Raw genomic sequence first — 22,133 nt, 5'->3', positions numbered from 1 at the left:
AACTGTGGCATGAGGGTTTTCTTTTATTCAACGAACTTATCGTCAAGGTTTTCACAAAGCCTGGGGTCTGCAGTTGGTGATTTGTGGCCACCGGCAGAGGAACGTTGCATCAATCTCCAGAACTTCAGACCCCTAATATGAGGGAGACACGTGTTGGGGAGGACATACAACCTCACTATGGTAGCCAACATCAATAGGCAGGGCAGAGTTTGGACTGCTGCACTGTTGAGGACAGCGGAGAGCCTCTGGTTGTGGGCCACAGAGCACCTGTTGTCTCTGAAGGCTGTCCATATTATTCAACTGGAGGACAGCAACTTCATGCCGAGAGGTGTACCACTAAGAGTCAAGTAGAAAGCGGAAGTGGATCTGTCGATGCGACACCCATTGCCCGCTTTGGTTCTATTTGGGACGCAGGACGATCCACCCCTGGGGGTGGACGCAATTGCACACCTGCCATGGCCCAAAAAGTTGCTTCACGCCTTTTCGACATTCTACCTTGTCCCCCTCCTGCTGTGAAGGGTGAGGCAGGAGCAGTTGTTGGTCATTCTGGTAGCTCCAGGTTTAAATTACAATTTCCCAGTTCTAGGGCTTCCGTCTCAGGAGGCGGGTGCAATAAGCCCACACTGGGCCATCCTCTCCAGGCTTGTCTCTTGAGAGGGACCACCTTAGGAGGGCTGGGCTGTCTGTACAGATTGTGCAGACCATCCAGGGGTACTTCTCAAGTCTCTTAATTGTCGTTTCCTCGCTCCTCGATCCTCGCTTGAACCGGAAGTTGTTTCTGCACCGCCATATTGACGGCCGTCCCAAAGCTCTAATGTAGCTGGAGGAGCGAGGATCGAGGATGGAGGAGGGACCTCGGAGGAGCCATGAGCGAGGAACCACGAGAACAGACTTCCAGGAAGTCTTTTAACGGTCGACACGCCCCCTCATTGTTCATCAGTCATGTGATTGGACGCTGCAGCCGATCGGATTGACTGACTGACTTTAACACCAGAGTGAAGACAGATCACAGAATAAACTCTAGTTTAAATGTTCATTGTAGTCTGAACAACAAACAACTTTCTTCATTTATTAGAAAGATTTGTGTTTTCATGATCTGATGTTTCCCTCAATAACTTTTATTATGAATTATGAATTTTATTACAATTAAAGTCAGAGAGAGCTGGAGAGACGAAACACGTTTTACATCATTCCTGAGTGTTTGATGAGTTTTATCATTTAAGAGAAACAATAAACATATTCTGGGTGATTTAATGACGTCACAGTCACAATTTCAAAACGTACAGACGCAAATAATTCATAAATAAGACGATCGCATTCCGCCGGGAGAAATGGATCCTGTGCTTATAAACAGAACACAGGACACAGTTTGTTAACAGACTACAGAGAGAAACACCTCTACAGTGGTGATTACTGTGTGTCTTTATTAGTTATTAGTATTATTAGTTACTATTATTAAGTACAGTGATCATGTGAACAGACACTAACTTCTCAAAAGTCTCTCCAGCTGTTAAAGCCGACTGACAGCTGATCCAGCTGTGATCCGCTGATCCTCCGTCATCAGAAACAGACGTGGCTTCACGTGACGCAACTGAGGAAAGGACGTCTCATGTATCGTAAAACATATTTCCTAGTTCCTCTCTCCTTGCATGGTTTCCTCCATGCATCCCTGGTGGGAGGGACTAAGACGCAAGGAAAGGACCCAAGTGAGGGAAACGGGGATGCAATTAAGAGACTTGAGATGTACCCCAGGAGGCAAAAGCGTGATCCATCATCAAAGTGTCAGGGTTCCAACACTAGTGCGAGGAAAAGAGGCTAGATCTTCTGTCCTGTGCAGTTGGGTATATTCTTCCTTTTTTGGTGGATAGAGGGCTGTTTCATGCCACTGATAAAGTGTATGCAGCAGCTATTTCTTCCTAACACCCAGTGATGCATGCCTCCTCCCCCCTGCCATTGGTACTCGATGCCCTGGTGAAGGGTCCCTTTCAGCCTCTGGAGCGCTTGTCTCTGAAGGTATTGTCATTAAAGACAGCTTTGCTGCTTACACTGAATTTAGAAGAGAGTTTGTGAACTAACTGCCCTGTTAAAGTACATCAGTTGCTTGCTGTTTTGTGGTGACCACAGTGGGGCTACCTCAGACCAAAATCTTTATTGTTCCCAAGAGCCTAAGGAGTTCTTTCAGGTTGAGGGTTGTACAGCTGGATGCAAAGTTACATCTGCTTTGCCCACTTTCTGCGTTGGCTTATGTTATGTTGAAAGCACAGCCCCATCTGACACACTGAACAGCTGTTTGTGTGCATTGGGGAGGGTGTGGTCGGTAAAGCCCAATCCAATGCCTGGCGGGAGGGCTTTCTGAGTGTATCAACCAAGCCTTTTGGCTTGTTCGTTCATACAGTTCTATCTCTTGGTTCTTTTGTAGGGTCTGTGCTTGCTGGAACGACAGAGGACTGGTGAGAAGAATGGGGTGTGTCGGTTGTGTTGCGTCTGGCCCCCCCCTCTGGGCATGAAACATCTACATGTCCCCATGCTCTTTGATGAACCAGGGAATGTGGTGTGCAGGGTGTCTAACGGTTGTCTTTTTGATCCCTGCAGGGTTAGGCCATGGCTTTACCCAGTTCAGTTACTCACTATCTGGGTTGGCTGGCACCTCCTACCTCTCTGCTGGGTCAGCGTAGGTCATGTCACAACAGGGCTTGCACTAATCGGGCTCCACACACTGTTCCCATGCAGTCTAGTTGAGAGCGGCGCCTTTGGGATTTAGAACAAAGGTTATGCTATTGTAACCCTAGTTCAATAAGAACAGGTGGCTCCCTCTACCAAGGGGAACCTGCTACTCCTACACTGCTCGCTGAAGTGGTTGTGGGATAACAGGCAGCAGTGTGTGCTGATTTATATACTGTGTGGTTCACACGTATTCGGGCAGGCACACGCTGATTGATGGTCTGCGCTAGTGCAAATTTTCAGTGGGCGAATGAATGCTCGTGACTGGAGGAGAGTATTACCCATAAAGTCCATTAGAGGGCTGTGCTTTTAGATTTAGGGTTACAATATTACATTCGTTATATATCTTTGGTTTAATCCATTCTTCAAGAAACAGTTCCAAAATATCATTTTAAACCACTAATTGACTCTACTGTGCCGTTAGTGTACAGAACAAGAAAAGCAGCTGAGGATTACTTTCGGTTCCCTACCACCCCTTGTTATGGCCCCGGCCGAATTTTTTTATGGTTCGTCCGGGATCAACTTCCCGGATAGCACCCACACATGCACCCCTAATGTGCGAGATGTCCCGAGTCCAAATCCCGGACGAGCCCCCACTTTGTTACGCCCTGATCTAGGGGTGTGGGAACGCAACATAAGAACATAGACACAGAGAGCAGATGAATGCAACAATTAAATTGCTGGAGGCAGCAATGTTGTAATTATTTACAGAGAAGTTTGTATCCAGGGCTCATCATAACAAAAAGAAACAAAAAAAATACTAAATCAATCAACAAGACTAAACCTTACTCTCTAGACCAGGGGTCTCAAAATCATTTTCACTCTGGACCACATCAGCATCACGGTCGCCCTCAAAGGGCCGGTTAAAACTGTAAGACGGTGTAAATGTAACTTCTCCTAACATATTGGTAAATAACTGTCTCTGCATTTGATTATTGTTTATTCAAGTGTAAAAATATTGTACATGCAGTTATATAAATGTAAAAACATTTCTGTTATTATAACTTAAATCCTTAATCCTTAATTTAGGGTTAAGAAACCCACATTAAAGATCAAACTATTAAAGAAAATAGCAAAGACAAATATCAAACACAAGTTAATACGATAACTTTGTTCAAAGGGTGCGTTTGTACAATCCCACGTGAAGTATTCCATGTGTTGTAAAGCCACGTTTAAAGTAGTCTTCAATGTACTCACAATACATTTCCATGTCAAGTGTACAGTAAAGAGCTGCTTCTATGACTGTGTTTAAGTATCTCATAACTTCGACTTTCTATCTCAGAATTATGACTTTCTATCATAGTTATGACTTTGTGTCTCATAATTTCGACTACGGGGATATTTTTATTATCAAGTCTAACTTTTACTTTTTTTTACTTTTTTTTTTTTTTGCTGGCGGATTCGCGGGCCACATAAAATGACGTGGCGGGCCCGCGGGCCTCGAGTTTGAGACCCCTGCTCTAGACTAAGTATAAACAAGAGAAAACTGTAAAACTTAAACGGTGATTTAACCCTATTGTTTGTGCTGTACACACTGACTAAGCTATTTACAATGCAAGTGAAAGTGTAGTGGTGGAGCTAAAGCTATCTGTACAGTTTCAAAAGCTCCAAAACCTAGTGAGGGCTGGTTGTCTAATGAACTTAACTCAACACTGTCCCCACAGAACTTTACACAGAACGTTACAAACGTTTGGATAGGCGAGGGAGGACGAGGCTCTGCTGGGAGCATCAGTCCATCAGCTGTGACATTCGGGAAGCTAAATAGACCGGCCCATCGTCCTCAGCCGATTTGCACCTGTCAAACACATAGATCCTCAGAGAAGAGAGAGCTCTCATTCTTCATTATTAGAGAAACACAATTATTATAAATGCAAACAACAATAGCTGGAGCTGAAACACCCATGTTACCACTCCCATTGAGAAATGGAGCTAAACCATGGGGCAATCTAGCTGCAAAAGTCACTGTATTGATCTGTATTATTCCAACAACAAGCCAATGAATCCTTATTCAAGTTTCCACAACTTTCCACCGGATAATTAATTGCAAGTTCGCTGTGTTACTGCGATCAGAAGAGACGATTGTGCCACTTTCAAAATTCTTTGTGGGAGCACCTATGTTTGCCGTCTTCATTTTATAAAGGAGGATTTTCAACTCCGAAAGGATAAGACGCCTTAAAAAGGAGGCTGTTCCTTTGTCTGGAATGACTGGGAAAAAAGCCCAAAAGTCAGGAGAATGTCAGGAGAATGTTACCTCAGGCGGTGCAGCTGCCGCCCCTTACCCTGACCATGACTATGCTTTATTGCCTCCACCTGGTCAGTTTAAGGCCTCCCAGTGAGAGTCAACAATACTAAAATTTTGGAGATGGAGTCCAGGCTGACAAAGGGTTTTTAACTGAGGATATGCTGTCAGTGGCATTTTAATTTTAATTTAAGGAAAAGAGACACAGACACTGGCATCACAAATTCCTACTTTTTAATTTAATTTAATCTGCATGTGTCAAGTACAACAACAACTATTAAGTGCAGCATGAAAACAAATACATTATATATGTATTCATACATTTACAGAGATATGCCAACATTTCAATGGTTAAACCATCTAATTTCTCAAGTTGTGATTTTAAAGTGGCAATCCTGACCATTTTCAGTCCTGGTTGATATAGAATTTCTATTTGAGTGAAACAAAGGAATTGTGCTCAGAGTTCAGCAGTCTGGAGTCTTTTTGTCGATAAATTTGCTTTAAGTTTCCAGAATTATGTGAATAGTTCCATTTTGTGTGTGTACAATGATAAGAGACACCTGGTTTGACGTACAACTAATAAATAAATATTGCAATACATTCATCAGTGGGCCATAGGCTCCATCAGCATTGTGCTACCTCCTTTGGCGATGCATAGTGACTAACAGACTTTTCTTTAAATGAAAATCTTTGAGATTACTTTACACTCAACAATTCATGAACTGCATAGAATGGAGAATAAGAAGATTGCTTCCCTCTTACAGAAAAGATTCCATAAAGAACATGAGTACAATAACAAGCCGTAGCAATATGCAGCAAGTTTGAGTGATGAATAAACATTTGTCTAACAAACTAGTTTGTACATCTAGATTACCAACATAGTCAAGGAGAGGCCAGAACTAGGTTTAATCTTGTCCCCATTCTCACAAGTCAGATAGCACATATCCTACTCAATGCCTGGACTTGAAAAACATATCCATGTACAGTAGTTGTTGTAATAGAACATCAAGCTGCTGCCTCATTTGGTGGACGGTGTCCTCATCCCTCCAGACCCTCTGCACTGGGAAATCTGTGTGTGTGTCAGTTACAAAGTCATACCTCTGGCTGGTGTTAGGTGCTTAACCTCAGCAACCGAGTCAGTATTGCAGCATTTCACTTCCACTAGTCCAAATAGTGAGATTTCAGCTGGGTCAAAAACTTTACTATCTGGGCGGGCACCAAGCTGAGGTGCATCGGGATGCACAATGAGCCCACACGGATAAACAGACACAATACACATATCAGAAAACCATTTTATTTTCTCAGGCTGTTTTCAACACCAGAGTGTGGGGCGTTCCTTTAATTAAGAATGAGGGCTGATAGGGATTTTTGCGGAGGACTTACCACTTACTTACCTCCCTGAACCGGCTGGCAGGCAGTCTTGGTGGTCGTACCTGGATCCACAAGGGACTGTCAGACTGTTCCCTGGTTTCAGAGAGATCATGAGACACCTTTATGCTCTCAAAGTAGCACTGCTGCCCCAAGTCAGGCATGAACTCAATAGGAAGCTGAGGAATTCTGGGGCATTTGGATGTTTCATAGTTTCCCTAGTAGCCTCAAGAGGGCACTGGTATAACAAAACAGATCCAAAGGGCACAGTTCCAAATTTAAATAGGACTCTTTAGTAACTCATGGTGAGTTACTAAAGTCCATAAAGAATATTTTCAAATCCCTCGCTGTATCCAAATGTCTCTCAATTTGTCCCCAACAGGCACCACACCCAGGTCAGGAAGGGGCCCTACAACACCAGAATAAATCAGGGTTTATACCAATTATATAAGTGTCAGGTCCAATGCCAATTGGCTTTTGGTGTTGAAGGCATTGAAAACGAAACAGAATGCTGAAGATCTGGCACCATGGGTTCAATGAGAGAGCAAGTAAATCTGTTCTACAACATTTATGTACATGTTCTTATCATAATTACTGAGGCTGTAATTGACTATCAGCTATATTGTGTGTATTTTTAATAGCACTGACAACTGCAATTGTGAGAGAGTTGATTTAACTGCAGATGTTTGGAATAACATTCATGAGGTTTACTCACCTGAATAGAAGATGGATTTGACACCTGACTCCACACCAACCTTCCCTTCAATTTTGGTCTACAAAACACCAACTCATCAACAGACTCCTGGATCCCCTGTTAAAATATAACAAAGACTGTTAAGTTGTGTACTTTAAAATGCCTCCACTTCCTTATAAACAAACCAATCATAACCTAGTTTTGATCGCTGACCTGGGTCCCGGGTCTATGCCAAGTCTGCAGTCTGTCTGTGCACCAAACATGTAATGGCTCCATCTTGTTTAAGTCACTGCAACATGTGCTTTGATAAAGAAGCCCCACCGAATGGTTACATGGGGCTGTGCCTGCAGCACAGGGACAAGATGTGGACCGTATCACCACAGCAACATCGGCAGCTTCCAATGCGATCTGTTAAGGGAAGTTCAAAGACAAAACAAAACAGGCTTTTACAACCAAGAAGATGAGATAGGAAGATAGGATATAACACACATGTTTTTTCATTTTTATATGTTGTATATGTTTATGTGCTCTCACAATCTTGGACATTTATTTATTTTATTTATTATCTGTGATTACTTTTCTACATATGTCTCTCGTTTTAGCAGGAACTTCTTTTAATGGTGTGTCTCGTCTGTTGCATACAAACAACGTATACAACAGACGAGATTCTTTTGCTTCCAGACAGATGTAGTGTGTATTATGGTCGTGACAATAAATGCCAATAAATACATCTTGAATGTTATCTAGATTTAAAGTCAGTAACAGATCAACCTGAGATCAAGAAGTACTCAGAAACATTGTGGAGTCATTTTCATTTGAACTTTGATTACCTACAGGCAACCTCAGACAGCAACAACAGCAAACTCAAAATGGTATGAACATGGGAACAGCAGACTGCCACTGCAGTAGCCTAAATTGACTTGAACATGGCACTTAATTGTTTCTATAGGCAACTTTGAGGTAATGTGTCTGTATGTATAGTGTCTATTCAACTTTCAATGCATGATTATTTAACAAGACTTCACAGTAAACTACACAGTAGCATATAATTAAAGCGTGTACGTTTGTGGTAGTATGTGTAGGCCTACGGCCACAGCAACGGTAGCGCTTCTGGTGGCTAAACATACATGTCCCTCACTTACTAATCCTTCAGTTTTATTTCAGACTGCAGCAGAAAGCTTGAGCTTCAGAAATGCTTCAGGAAATATAGCATATGGACGTTCTCTCACTACTTGATCAATAAAAGAGCTAAGCTACTGAAAAACTATTTGATTAAGAACACAGCAGCGCTACAGTTAATACATACAGCTTAAAAGTAAACCCAATTAAACTGATGTTAGGCCTACATTTTCGTGAAAAATACAGATTTCATTCCATCATCCTGCTTTCTTTCTCCCACATTCTTCCGTTATATTGTGGTCTCTTTCCATTTCCAGTCCTACCTCGTATCTGCACTGCCCTGTTCCCATCCCCTCTATTGATGTTCTCCCCTCATCTTTTCAGCCCCACTGCTCGATTATTCCTGGCTACTCTTACCCTCTGCTTACTGCACTCACATCCTCACCCCTCAGTTTCCTCCTAAGCATGGTTATTTCCCTCTTTGTAGCTAGGAGAGGGAGTGCAGCATTGCAACACAGTTGCAGGTGTCAGCAAAGCAGGTGCTGTATTCTTGCAGCTTCCTGTGTATGTATAGTAAGCACTGGAGACCTTAGCTGTTTGTGCTGAAGTCACAGTCCAGAATCTAAACTCCCAGATATTACTCCTATGCCTCCTCTTTGTTCAATATCTCCACATTTGTCCTTGTGCTATCTATTTCTCTATCTTATGTGATACCCAATTACTGCACTTCTCACTTCTGCTCAGTCATCTTGATATATAAATGATTAATTGATGAAGACTTGAGTCAGTTTTTCCCTCAGTGAAGCTTGCGAAACACTATTGCGTCTGATTTCTCCATCCAAACCTGTATGTCCGTAACAAAAAATACATCAGATTCAGGTGTATTGTAATGTCTTTCACTGATTGACCTAAGGGAAGGAAAGAATGTTTGGTAACATGTAATATTTTTGTGTAAGTGTCTTCACTTTAAGGCTGCATTGTTTAATGGGACATGACATATTTAATGAGTACTGATTTTTGTGACCAGCTACAAGTAGTATCAAGCCATGCAGATTGTTTTGTCTAGGTCTCGAGATGTGTCCTTCACGTAGGAAAATTTGTTTTTTAAAAATTGTAAAAAAAAAACTAACTACTGCTTCTTTTATAAATTGGCCAAGTCATTACATCAACAACTGAATACTCTGAAGTGCAACCCATAAGGGTGAGGCATTTACTCTTGATTACATTGAGTAGTAGATTATATAAAGTAGCAAAACAAAATGTAGCATTTGTTGTACAATGAGAAACTACATGAATAGATTTTTGGTCCACTTAGGGGAAATGGAACGAGCTTTAAGACACAACATCTGACTATAATCACCATATAAAGTGGTCAACGTGCAAAAAGTTGCTTATTTACACAGTTAGAGTGGTGTTGCTGGTCACCCAACAAAGCTGAACATTCACTCTCCTTTTAGCTCTGTTTTTGGTCTCCACCAACATGGGTAGATATCTGTAGATATCTGTCTCTTTAGCTGCTAAATGCTAAATGTTCAACAACTAGTCGCTAACTGAATCGGTCTGCTGTTTATGAGCAGGTAGTGTACAGCCAGAGATGGGCAAAAATACATCAAAATGTATTTTGATACAAAATACCCCTCAAATAAATGTATTAAAATAAAATACAAAATACTGGTGCCAGAAAATGTAACAAAATACAATACATGTATTTTGTATTCAAAATATAGGAAATACTTTTTTCTGTATTTTCCGTTTTCACACAATTTGGTATAGCAGAGCATTCAGGTTTGGGCTATAATGTACAAAAAGCTCTGGTGAACCCACAAAAAGGAAGAACAGTCACAGAATGTCAGTGTAACTAAGCAAAGCTATTAAAAGACAACTTGATTGATTATGTATATATATATATTCTTATTAATGGGACAGCCCATAAACTTTGGCTTTGTATCAACAAGAAAATATTCATCACATATGAATAGCATCACACATTAGGCCTATGTATACTATAAAAGCAAAATATAGAATACTTTCATAATATGCCTTTTAAATAAAATAAATTGGATATTTAATGTTTTTTAGTTTTTTTTAACAAATGGACATCTACTGTCATAGCCTGGCTAACTGTGAACTATATTATCTGCCAGTAATTGATATGGCATTATGACATTCACATTGAGAAGATACAGCATAACTTGTAATACAGTGCAAGATTAGATGGTCAGACGTCTCTTGATAAGGTTATCATGAACATACAAGCTCCCAATCTCCCTCTTCCTATAGCTAGCTACTCCACTGATAAGTTAACTTGCTAAACACTGGCTATGCACTAGCCTAGACAGCATGCTAGCGTCATTAGCATGTTAGCATCGATCACTAGCTTGATATTATAACCATCACCATGTATATACAATGGGCTACGTAGTCAGACCCAGACATAAATTATACATCAAGCTAGTTGACATCTGTCACACTCAGATAAAATATTTAACTTGACAGACAATCTGTTGAACTTGAGGATCTGAAGACTGAACTCGTGAACTGTTTTTTGATTCATGGAGAAAGTATTTTGAGTATTTTAAATACAAAGTTACTCCACTCTAAAGTATTTTGTTACAAATTACGTTAGATTTTTATCAGCCCTATCAAATACAAATTACAAAATACTCAAAAGTAATTGAAATACGTATTTCAAATACAAGTAATAGAAATACTGCCCATCTCTGTGTACAGTGTGTGAGTCTATCACAGCTTTTTTGCTATTAACAGCTGATTGTTGCAGCTGGAAACAAGATGGATGAGAGCGTATCCAGCTGAATTGACCCTGAACAAAAACAGTAAAGTTGCGGGTTGTAAAACCGAAGCAGTGAGGGCCTCACTCAAGGTGTGAAGACAATAGGAGGCAGGGATCAAACCACCATCCTTGTGGTTTAGGGATAACCTGCTCTACCCACTGAGGCACAACTACCTCTTAGAGTCTGAGGAGAGCACCACTACCACAAATTATGCCGTTGAGATTCAAACATTTGAGGAATTCGCAGCGAACAGCACAACCGGAGTGCAGTGTGTGAGCCTCGTCCTGAATGAACCACCCTCTTGATCATGGTATCGCTCCTGCCAGGTAAGTATTTTTTATGTATTTACAGTCAGTTGACCCATCTTTAGATAAGATGATTAATTGGTGCAGCTTTAATATGTGCTATATGGTCACAATTCCTATTTAGGAATATGCCATTTCAATAATATCTGTCAGTAAGCACCAGCACAATGCTAGCACAAACCCAAGGCACAGTGAGTGTTCCTAACTAATATCAGCAACTCTATTGACAAAAGGCACAACCCTGGTGCAGCATGGCACAAGCTGAAGACAAGCAGGAACAGGATGAATACATTAGTAGGAGAACTGCAGTATCAGCAGGTGGAGTTTTAATGATGGCGAGCTTTAGTAATGGCCAATTACATCCGCTCCTTTAATCCCCTTTGAAGGAATAGATGTACCCAGCCTGAAAATCCTGCTCACGCTGCCATTTAGCAGTCGTTGCCAGACCCTAACTACAAGACTTGTGGTCCCACGAGCAACTATTCACACTTGACCACACCCTGGTGGTCAGAGTGCAACGCACTGAACCTTTCAACCTGTGTCAGTGCATTCGACATAGACAAGATTTAGTGGAAAGTTCATCATTGAAAGCAGCAGTCAGTTTTAAGCTGCCTTTGTCTGCCTGCATCACATTAGGTCTGTGATGACCATTTTTGTAACTTCACTAACATCCAACATCCACACCTCTGTGAGGAGCTGAGAAAGGAGCCAGGGTTTGAACTGCTCTCACTCGCTCTCATTTTTTTCATTTCCTTCATGCCACATGTGAACAAATAAGTCCAAGACTGGATTTCATCCAGCAGAGAATGTCTGAAAATGTGCATTGTAAACTATATTTAAAAAATATTTCTCTCCCCCGCTTAATGCCAGCAAGCTTTTGGCTGTGGCTTCGAGTGTGGCTGTTTGGATCAGCTTTAAACACTTTCGATTTCTGATGTGGTCGCATCACACGTTAGATTTGAATGAGCATCCTATTAAGTTGTGAATTATATTATTGTTGAGAACCAACCATTAATTATGAAAAGGCCAAAACCAGCAACGCTTGTCACAATCAGGCTTTGCCTTGGGTGTTTTGTGTGGTTTTCTGTAGCTCCTCACTTCCTTCACCTGTCCCTAATCAGTTCATTCTGTGCACCTGCCAGTCACACTCTCACTCATCAGCACAACTCTCCTCACCTGTTCTAGTCACTACTTAAACCCCTGTCTTTCACTCACTCACTGCCAGATCATTGCTTTTGTTTCCTACCTACCAGCCTGTTTTGCTCTTCCTGTTCCCGGTTTCCCAGTCTGTCTGCCCTGTTTTTTGCCCTGCCTTGTCCTGCCGGATTTCCCCCCTTGTCTCGTCCTTGGATTATCTGTTTTTGTTCCGTGAGTTATTAAAACCCTTTTTGTTCACTACTCTGACTATCTGCATTTGAGTCCTCATTATGTCCCGTGACAGAATGATCTGGCCAACAATGGACTCAGCAGACCATGGTTGGGAGTGCCGTTCCCCTGAGTGGTACGAGCAGTTCAGGGGAACCCGCCTGGCTTTTGGTGGGCCTCGGGGTGTCCAGAAGGCGAAACCGCGACCTGATGGACAACCAGCTCAACCCTCGAAGGAGACAGAGGAAGAAGAAGGGTCAGACTCCCGCTGGGCCGCAGCGATCCCCCGCTCCCGCTGGGCCGCAGCGATCCCCCGTGTCCTGTCGGCGGTCCGGCCGACTCCAGCTCCCCGTGTCCTGTCGGCGGTCCGGCCGACGCCGCCTCGGTGCCGCAGCGACCTCCAGCCGCCGGTGCCGCAGCGACCTCCAGCCGCCGCCGCCTCGGTGCCGCAGCGACCTCCAGCCGCCGGTGCCGCAGCGACCTCCAGCCGCCGCCGCCGCCTCGGTACCGCAGCGACCTCCAGCCGCCGCCGCCGCCTCGGTGCCGCAGCGACCTCCAGCCGCCGCCACCGCCTCGGTGCCGCAGCGACCTCCAGCCCCAGGAGTGCAGTTCCCCGTCTGATCTCCAGCCCCAGGAGTGCAGTTCCCCGTCTGATCTCCAGCCCCAGGAGTGCAGTTCCCCTCTTGATCTCCGGACCCCTGACCCCCAGTCTCTCGAGTTCCCCTCTTGATCTCCGGACCCCTGACCCCCAGTCTCTCGAATTCCCCTCTTGATCTCCGGACCCCCTCCACCCACCCGGTTGTGGACTTTGACTCTCGGCCTCGGAGGAGTTATTGGGGAGTTTATGGATTACCCGTTTTTGTTTCGTGAGTTATTAAACCCTTTTTGTTCACTACTCTGACTATCTGCATTTGAGTCCTCATTATGTCCCGTGACAATGCTGATACTTTCTGACTTCACTACCCTGTCTGTTGTCCATCGGTTCGTACTGAAGATGTAAAAACAACTCGCAATATAGTTTAACTTCTTTAAATGGCCCAATAATTACCTGAAAGGGCAGCTCACTGTAGTGTATTAGCAAATGTGACTCAAGAGAAAAAGATGCATTTGTTGGAGACTATTTTCAGCAGCGGATGAATCCAAGTGTTGCTCTAGTGAGTATTTGAGTCAGTAGGATGGCTTATGTGACTGAGCTTAGACTGAGTCTAAATAAACTACAGTGTGTTGATGGTGATTGAAGGACCATGTCACCAGAGCAACAGTGAGGCTCATTGATGTGTTAATACTTTTTGGACAACAATGAAGCTTGTATTTGTCTTTTTGTGAGATTTTCTACTAAAAGCCTACTTGAAAGGAAAGCTGTGGTTCATTCCAACTTTGGTTGTATTTTTGTAGCTCTGGCAGCCAGCTATAACAAATAAAAGCAATTCCAGAGATCTGGGACTGCACCGACACCAGAAGCATTCAACAATGTTTTTAGACGTAGCCCTAATTGTCATTTGCCGTGATAGCAGCATGAATCTATAACAATGTTGGCCAGTCCAGTTTGGTTCAAACATTAATGTTCCCCTCAGGATGAATTGAGCCTCAGCTAAGCCCCCTCTGTAACTCGGTCAAGCTGTCAGAACTACGTTAACATGAAGACCACACTGTCGCCAACTGCACTCACTGAAGAAATATTATCTAGTTTTTGGAAAAACAAAAAGCCAGAATGGTCTACAATGTGTTAAAAAGATAAAGATAGAAGCTAAAGCCTGCAGATCAGTCACTCACAAGAACCAGTCACATATATTCATATGACAACAAAGCATGACAAATCAATCCAGTAGACCTTCAGTGGAACACGCATTCTGCGACACACTCGAGGGTCATTAAGATATTAAGTGCTGATCACTTGAAGACAAACTCCATCCTCCTTTCTTTGTTGACAGAGTTTAATCCCACGGTTAAATCCCAACTCATAAATCTGTTTCTCCTCCAGCCATTGAGTTAAAAAAAATCTACACCAAGCAAAATGCAAAAAATGTCATCTATTCCATATCTTTCAATTTGAACTCTTACTACTCCGACTAAGCTCTGCTGGCTACCTTAAGTTTCTTTTCCCAATAGCCACGCGCTCGCCCACTGACCAATCACAGTGCACGCTGCACCTTACTGCAGAGCTGCACCTTAAAACTGACCTGCACGTTAATGCTGACGTAGTTGTAGGCCAGCTAGCAGGCTCTGGCATGTCAAAGAATACACCCAACATGTCAAACTAAAGATCTGATTGGTTGAACACTGACAATCAACAATATGGTCCCCATTCCCTTAAACTGCAAAGGGATTCACTTGTGAGTCTGCAGGCCTCGGGCCTCTGTTCTTACCTAGAGACACAGAGGTGAAATCTGATTGGATAAAAGCTCTACTTAAAACAAGCTGCACTGGAAGCAGAGCAACTGAGTACAGTTCATACAGTCAGTTTCTCATTGCACAGTAGCTGTGCAATGAGAAAATAAGATAATGGGGAAAATATTTTTATACATTATAATACATGTAGTGTATTTAAGAAATTATAAAATAGTTATAACTTTGTGATTCTGTTTAGGCCAGCAGAGAAGGCCTTGCTGGCCCTGACAACCCTCCACTGGTGTTCACGTACACTGGGCATGCGTGTGGGTGTCTATGTAAACAGGAAGTAGATGGGTTGCTTAGTAAAGAAAATACGACAGAGTAATAAAGTAGCCTTTAATAATGAAAGGTCGTGTTTGATACTTAAGATCTTCTCTAAAATCTTCCTCTATAAACAAACATTTCGTGGAAAGTTTTAGAAGTTTTATTTTTCAGACTTAACGTTAGTTACAGCGCTGTGGGTCTTGCTCTATCTCTCTCTGTCTCACATCAAATTTACTTTAATATTAACACTTACACATAAAGGTTTACTAGATTATGGGTCCATAAATGTGGTCAACACACGTCTCTCACTCGTTTCCTCGGTTTCATTGTGTCTGTTCTCACTCCTGGCTCTGCTGGTGGTTGAAGTCTCCGTCCTACTGGAGAGCAATTACTGTTTTGTTCATTTTACATTTTATCTGTGGACTTCACAATAGTTGTGCAGGACAAAATTAGTATATAATAAGGGCAGACAAGTCTTCCGTTTTCAGACGGGTTGATAACCCCGCTGGACACACCGCTCACTAATCGCTCCATTAACAGCTGCTTCCTCCGCAGAAATGCAGACTTTAAATGAACAACAGCTGCTAGTAAAGAGAGCAAGGTCAGCATCACCTGTAATCAGTTGTCCATGTTAATAAATTAACCTGGTAGTCGATCGATAATCAATGTTGTTCATGATTTTCCGGGAAACAGTCACGTGATAGACATGTGACGAATCAGGGAAGGACACGTCATGACTGCTAAGAACCATTCAAGTAGCGAACGCGGGTGTGGGCGTCATCATTTCCAAACATATCCGTTTTCGAGCGTCCACACGAATAAGGCAACCCAAGTGTTTTCAAACTCCTGTTTTCGGTGCTCGAAAACGCCGGTGTAGTGTGGACGCTCAGTGTAAACGTAGCAAAACATACAGTTGAGTGAAAAAGTGTTTGCCCCCTTCCTGATTTCTTATGTTTTTTGCATGTTTGTCACACTTAAATGTTTCAGATCATCAAACAAATTTAAATATTAGACAAAGATAACACAAGTAAACACAAAATGCAGTTTTTAAATGAAGGTTTTTATTATTAAGGGGGGAAAAAAAATCCAAACCTACATGGCCCTGTGTGAAAAAGTGATTGCCCCCCCCCCCCTGTTAAAACATAAATTAACTGTGGTTTATCACATCTTTGGAAAGCTGAGTTCAATTTCTCTAGCCACACCCAGGCCTGATTACTGCCACACCTGTTCTCAATCAAGAAATCACTTAAATAGGACCTGCCTGACAAAGTGAGGTAGACCAAAAGATCCTCAAAAGCTAGACATCATGCTGCGATCCAAAGAAATTCAGGAACAAATGAGAAACAAAGTAATTGAGATCTATCAGTCTGGAAAAGGTTACAAAGCCATTTCTAAAGCTTTGGGACTCCAGCGAACCACAGTGAGAGCCATTATCCACAAATGGCGAAAACATGGAACAGTGGTGAACCTTCCCAGGAGTGGCCGGCCGACCAAAATTACCCCAAGAGCGCAGCGACGACTCATCCAAGAGGTCACAAAAGACCCCAGAACAACATCCAAAGAACTGCAGGCCTCACTTGCCTCAATTAAGGTCAGTGTTCATGACTCCACCATAAGAAAGAGACTCTATCTCTCCAGAAATGTATATTCAAAATCAAGAAATCTTAAAACTATTGCGATGAAATTAGGCATGGATGTTCAAGGTCAACATATATCTGTATCTCAGGCAATTACATTTTTTGAGCGGATTCCTGTTCCCCAATGTTTTTTATGTTAATGACCCCATGACCTTTCCTCCAGCACCAGCTCCAGTAACTCCTCCATATTGTGGGGGGCAATGAACACTGCATATTAGCTTTCTACTGTCTGAAAAGCCTTTGTCTTTCTCCTGTCTTTTCTCTATCTCTGTCTGTTGTCCATTTTCTAGTCCAGCATTTATCCTCCCACCATTACAATTGACTGAATCCTAGTGTGTCCTTGCGATCTCCCTGTCCCCTCTTTTTGAGAGAGTTATATTCGTTAAATAAAAACATAAATGTTTTTTCCCCCCTGCTGCCAATAGAAAGAAAATCTGTTTTCTTTTTCCCTTTTGTTTCTGTCTGGGTCCTGCTGTTTTGCTCTGCAGCCAGCCCCCTCCCTCCCTCCCTTCATCTTCCTCTCCTCCCTCCCTTCTTCTGCTTTTGCTGGCTCTGCTCTCATTCTAGCCTCCTCCCCCATCAGCTCCTCCAGCCCTCTGTCTTCCCTCTGGAGAATAGGGGTCATTGCACAAATGATTACTCAGACCCCTGTCGCCATGGCAATGCTGCCACGTAACGAGCGACAGGCATGCATCGAGCACAGCAAAGACGCCGATTAGTAAGCGGGCGATGGAGAAAGCAAGCGCTGCTTTTGTGTTGCTCCATTTTGCCTCCATTTTTTTCAAATAGCTTGTGTTTTCTGTGTGTCTCCAGCACTGGGAGGGTGGAGGGAAAGAGGGAAGGGAGCAGTGAAACAGAAAGAAGCCTGCAAACATTCTGCTCACAGCCCTCCAGCTTTGTCTCCTTTTCATGCTCGCCTTCTGTGTCTGAATGAGGACTGCTGTTGGTTTATTTCAGCAGAAACGGTTTTAACGATTTTTAACAACTAAATCTTCTTGTTTTGTACAACAAACTAAGCCTATCTAGCTCATCATCCTTTTTGTAGGCTCTCTTTTTCCCCTTTACTGCAGTGGGAGCTCTCGAACTGATATTGAACCGTTTTTTAAGGTTAGATTCACACAAATACAAAAATTAAAAAACATATTTTCTCACTTTCCCCTGTGGTATCTAACCATGCAGAAGTTTTTGACTTTATTTGGACATGTTTTGAGATTTCTGCCCCCGTCTAGTTTGTCTAAGTGTAACAGTGGGCCTCATAACACAACTGTCCTTGGGAAATTAGTAAAATTCATTACAGCAAAAGGGAAAATGTGATAGAACTTCTGCTACATTTCTTAATTTGTTCACTTCTATTTAGTTTTGACAAATTAAACAATCTAAAGACTTCACGTCAACGCCACTCCAAAATATGACCCTTCATGGATTTTAATGCAACAGATTTTGTAAGTCACATTCAAGGATCCCTTCAGTCACTTTCTAATTTGTTTGGTTTACAGTTTCAGAGAATGTTCCCTTTTATTGTTTAAAACATCTGTCTACCTGAAAAAGACACCAATTGTTCAGACTGTCTGAAAAATATCAGACAATGAAGAGGGCACAGTTCAACACTACTGTAGAAAAAAGACACCAAATATCATTTTCAGTGTAGTAATCATGCCATAATGAAATGTATCTAATACAAGATGGCAGTAATCACTAAAACAGAACCACAGAAAACAATGCATTGTTTAATTAAGTATGATAATGCTGCACACTGTCATATGTTTAGAGAGAAACACTCATCACTGACATGGACTGGGGACAATCCAGCCAAGATTGGTATTTTGTCCCTCTTTCTCTTGTGGGGCTACTCATTCTGGTCTTCTCTGGGCAAAGTCATCTGACATTAGTACAGTGACATTAGCTCAGTGACGTTGGTGTAATGGTGACATGGAACTTGAGCTCCCTGCCTGGGTCATGGTGCCAGCAATAGTGCTTTCCCCCAAGGCATTTGGGCATCTGCTCAGTATGTGCTCCAAGTTTCCTCGATCACTGCAAAGAGGACTTATTTGAGCCTCACTGGCAGGATGGATACAGAGCCTGGATCATTAACTGGATGCAGTGGGGTTCTGCCTACCAGATCACCAGCTCACTCTTCTAGTCCAGCACAGTCTAACACCTAGTCCATGCCCTTTACCGCTGAATACTTACCATCTTGGCATTGCATTCTCCATTGATGAGGGCCATCGGTCAAGGTTAAATTTAACATGATTCTACTGTAAGGTTTGAACTTTAACCCTACAGCAGGTATTTATTGAATCCTCTCAGAGGTATTTCGTTAATTCTAAAGGAACTGTTACTACACCTGAGAGTTTGGTGCAAAGGGTGAAAATACAAATATCAAAACGTCAGTCAGGAATCTTTTGCGGTTATGGCTTAAGAAGTGCTTACCTGTGGATATATTTCAATGCAATCCATCCAGTCTGTGTGAATATAGAACATTTGTAGGATTTCGAGATGTGAAACAATATCATGGCTGCCCTGGTCTTTTATGACATTTTCTGTGACTAAAGGAACCATTTCTCTTGTTGCTGTTGCATCATCATAGCGAGGGAGGCAATGAACCATGTCGGAGAAACGAAAAATGTTCCTTTATGATTCACTTACCCTGAGAGATCAATGATGAGTTTACCACAGCATGTGAGTGTGTCCTGCCAACCAGGTGTGGAGGTCATCATCAGACAAGGAACAGGACGTTGTGTCCATCAGCTTTCCATCTCCAAGGATGTTCAGGTCCTTGCACAGAGGAAGACCTTGAAGAAACAGAGGAGGCAGTGAAGCAGCTAGCAATCTTTTTTAATTGTATAGAAATAAAAGGGTCTTGGTCAGAATATTGGTAAATGAGGAAATGTTAGTTGACTTCTGACATTTTTTACTACCTGTTAAAACACTAAATTTGCATTCTCCAAGTCCAGATGATGTTCTATACATTTGCAAAAACAATCTCACCAAAAAGTCGATTAACTGTCTTTGCTGTGCTGGAGTGGTCATTTCAATGATGTAATCACAAGACAGAGTTTGCCCAGTTGTTGAATTGTAAATGTTTGAATTTACATTTTTTTCGAAGCATTTTTTTCAGCATGAACTTCTCATCGGTTTGTTTGTTCAAAATCTGCAGATGAAGATCTTGTGATTGATGATTGAAAGCTCCAGATCAACTGCTAAATGATGCTAAAAGTGATGTAGACTTTTTTCTTTACTGTTGTTTCCAAGGTGAACTCTGAACTTTAGATGTAGACATTCCGATACAATTATAAATTCATTGTATAAACTTCTAATAAACAATATTCTATAATATGACAATGACTAAAATGTAAAATCGATGAAGTGCACTTTGAAATGTAATTTGAGGGGCACTATATTGCATTTAACAATGGTTGGTCAAATGGCCCACCACTTTGGTCAAGACTCTAGACTCTAGAGTCTAGACCAGTGGTTCTCAACTGGTGGGTCGCGACCCACTTTTGGGTCGCGGACCTGTTTTCAGTGGGTCGCGGGCCTTTGACTATTTAAAAAAAAACAAAAAAAACTTTTATTTTGAAGGGGATTTTGTATGCAGCGGAGTGCCGTCTATTCACACTCCTTAACAATATTTGGCGTTAATGCTTTGTAATGCTAATATCAGCAGGGGATAAACTGAAAACTATACCTCTGTCAAATGACACTATAAGTACAGGAATTGAAGACATGGCGGATGACATGAAACAACAGACCACAGCTCGAATTAAGGCAAGTGGTCATTTTGCATTACAAATAGACGAATCTACAGACATAACAAACAAAGCAGTTTACTCGTTTACGTGAAACATGTGTGGGATGGGGACTGACAGAATTTCTCTGCACAAGAGAGCTCCCTACACTACGACTGCAGAGGACATTTTCAGCTCAGGTTCAAACTGAACGATCTTTTCATTAAATACATTTGAGAAGTTGAACATTTTCCTCGATTTGGGTCGCGGTTGTTATTAAGGGGTGATGGTGGGTCCCGCAGCCAGACCAGTTGAGAACCACTGGTCTAGACCATCCCAACAACCTGCATGTTCCCAAATGGATCCTCACTTTGGTGATGACTTGTTATCGAGCACCATCATCAGGTCATAATTATATTTTGTCCAATACTTTGGTTGACATTCCCATCATCCTGTAGTTTGAGTTCAGTGCTAATGTTAGCATGCTAACACCCTGAACTAAGATGGTAACACAGCCTTCTAATCATGTTGTTATCGTCACTGGGAGCATCTTGTCTCACTTCAGTTTTCTCTTTATTTGCTTTCTGTAAAAGTACTGCGTTTATTGCACTGTTTTTAAAAATGCTATTGAAAAGGAAGTTGACTTATTCTTCTGAGTCTGTAGTACCTCTGCACAGCAGTGAAGCCATTTTACATGTGGAATGGTATGGTACAGAAGAAGGAGGATAGAAGCCTGTGTTTGTGTTATAATAGTGTATAATAGCATAAGTAAAAGTAAGGAGAATCTCACATATGTGATCAGTCCTAGACATTGCAAAAGTCATCCATCTAAGGTGAAATGTCTCACACATCAAGATGAGTTGACTATAGTCATGGGCAATAGACCTCAATGTCTTGAGGGGCTCTGGAGGAGCCTGAGAAAATAACGCTGATGATGGCCGTTTACCATGACATGGTAGCTCTGACAAATAGATTCTATCATGTTACATTATGGTAAGTGTCGGATGCGATCTTTTAGAACTTATCCAATACTACAGACTGAAAGTAGCCAAGCTCTTGAAGTGGGTGATGAAAATGGCCAATTAACATGCTCCCCTTTACCACTAAAATAGATGAGGGAGATAAAAAAAAGTAAAATAATGAATGTAAAACAGATATGTGGAGGGAGGAGAAGAGTGCAGATGATGCTCAGTGTTCCTGCAAGAATCCAACTGCACAGCAGGCTTTTTCACATTTGCAGTTTAGTTTAGTGTATTCGTCTGTGTGTGGTTCTGTCAGCTTTGTCCCTCAAAGAGCTTTTTTCCCCTCTCCTTCTCTTTCCCTCGCTTTTCTTTTCCTACAGAGAGAGAGAGAGGGAGAAAGAAAGAGAGAGAGAAACTGGAGCCAGCAGTCTGGAACGAGCATGACAGAATTTGAATTATAGAAGCAGCAAAGAGGAGAGGGAGCGGGGGAGGGTGTTTCTATGTGTGTGTGTGTGTGTGTGTGTGTGTGTGTGTGTGTGTGTGTGTGT

General features: G+C 42.2%; 1 long non-coding RNA gene and 1 other non-coding gene across 2 annotated transcripts in view; both read right to left on the bottom strand.

The window, feature by feature from the left end:
• Positions 1-4,122: 4,122 nt before the first annotated feature.
• LOC116398958 (uncharacterized) overlaps positions 4,123-22,133 on the bottom strand; it is a 34,530-nt gene continuing 16,519 nt past the window's right edge. The window contains exons 2-4 of the long non-coding RNA XR_004213789.1: positions 19,542-19,687; positions 7,236-7,430; positions 4,123-7,139 (exon numbers count right to left, since the gene is read on the bottom strand). This is a non-coding gene — a long non-coding RNA (uncharacterized LOC116398958). The remainder of the gene's footprint in view (positions 7,140-7,235; positions 7,431-19,541; positions 19,688-22,133) is intronic.
• Positions 11,110-11,267, bottom strand: LOC116398990 (U1 spliceosomal RNA). The gene has a single exon (XR_004213792.1). It is a non-coding gene; the product is annotated as a U1 spliceosomal RNA (small nuclear RNA).

The sequence above is a fragment of the Anarrhichthys ocellatus genome, unplaced genomic scaffold (genome assembly GCF_004355925.1).
Source record: "Anarrhichthys ocellatus isolate YVR2014 unplaced genomic scaffold, GSC_Weel_1.0 scaffold95, whole genome shotgun sequence".
NCBI lineage: Eukaryota > Metazoa > Chordata > Actinopteri > Perciformes > Anarhichadidae > Anarrhichthys > Anarrhichthys ocellatus.
Note: the sequence above shows the minus strand (reverse complement) of the source record. Positions and strands in the feature narration are given on the sequence as shown.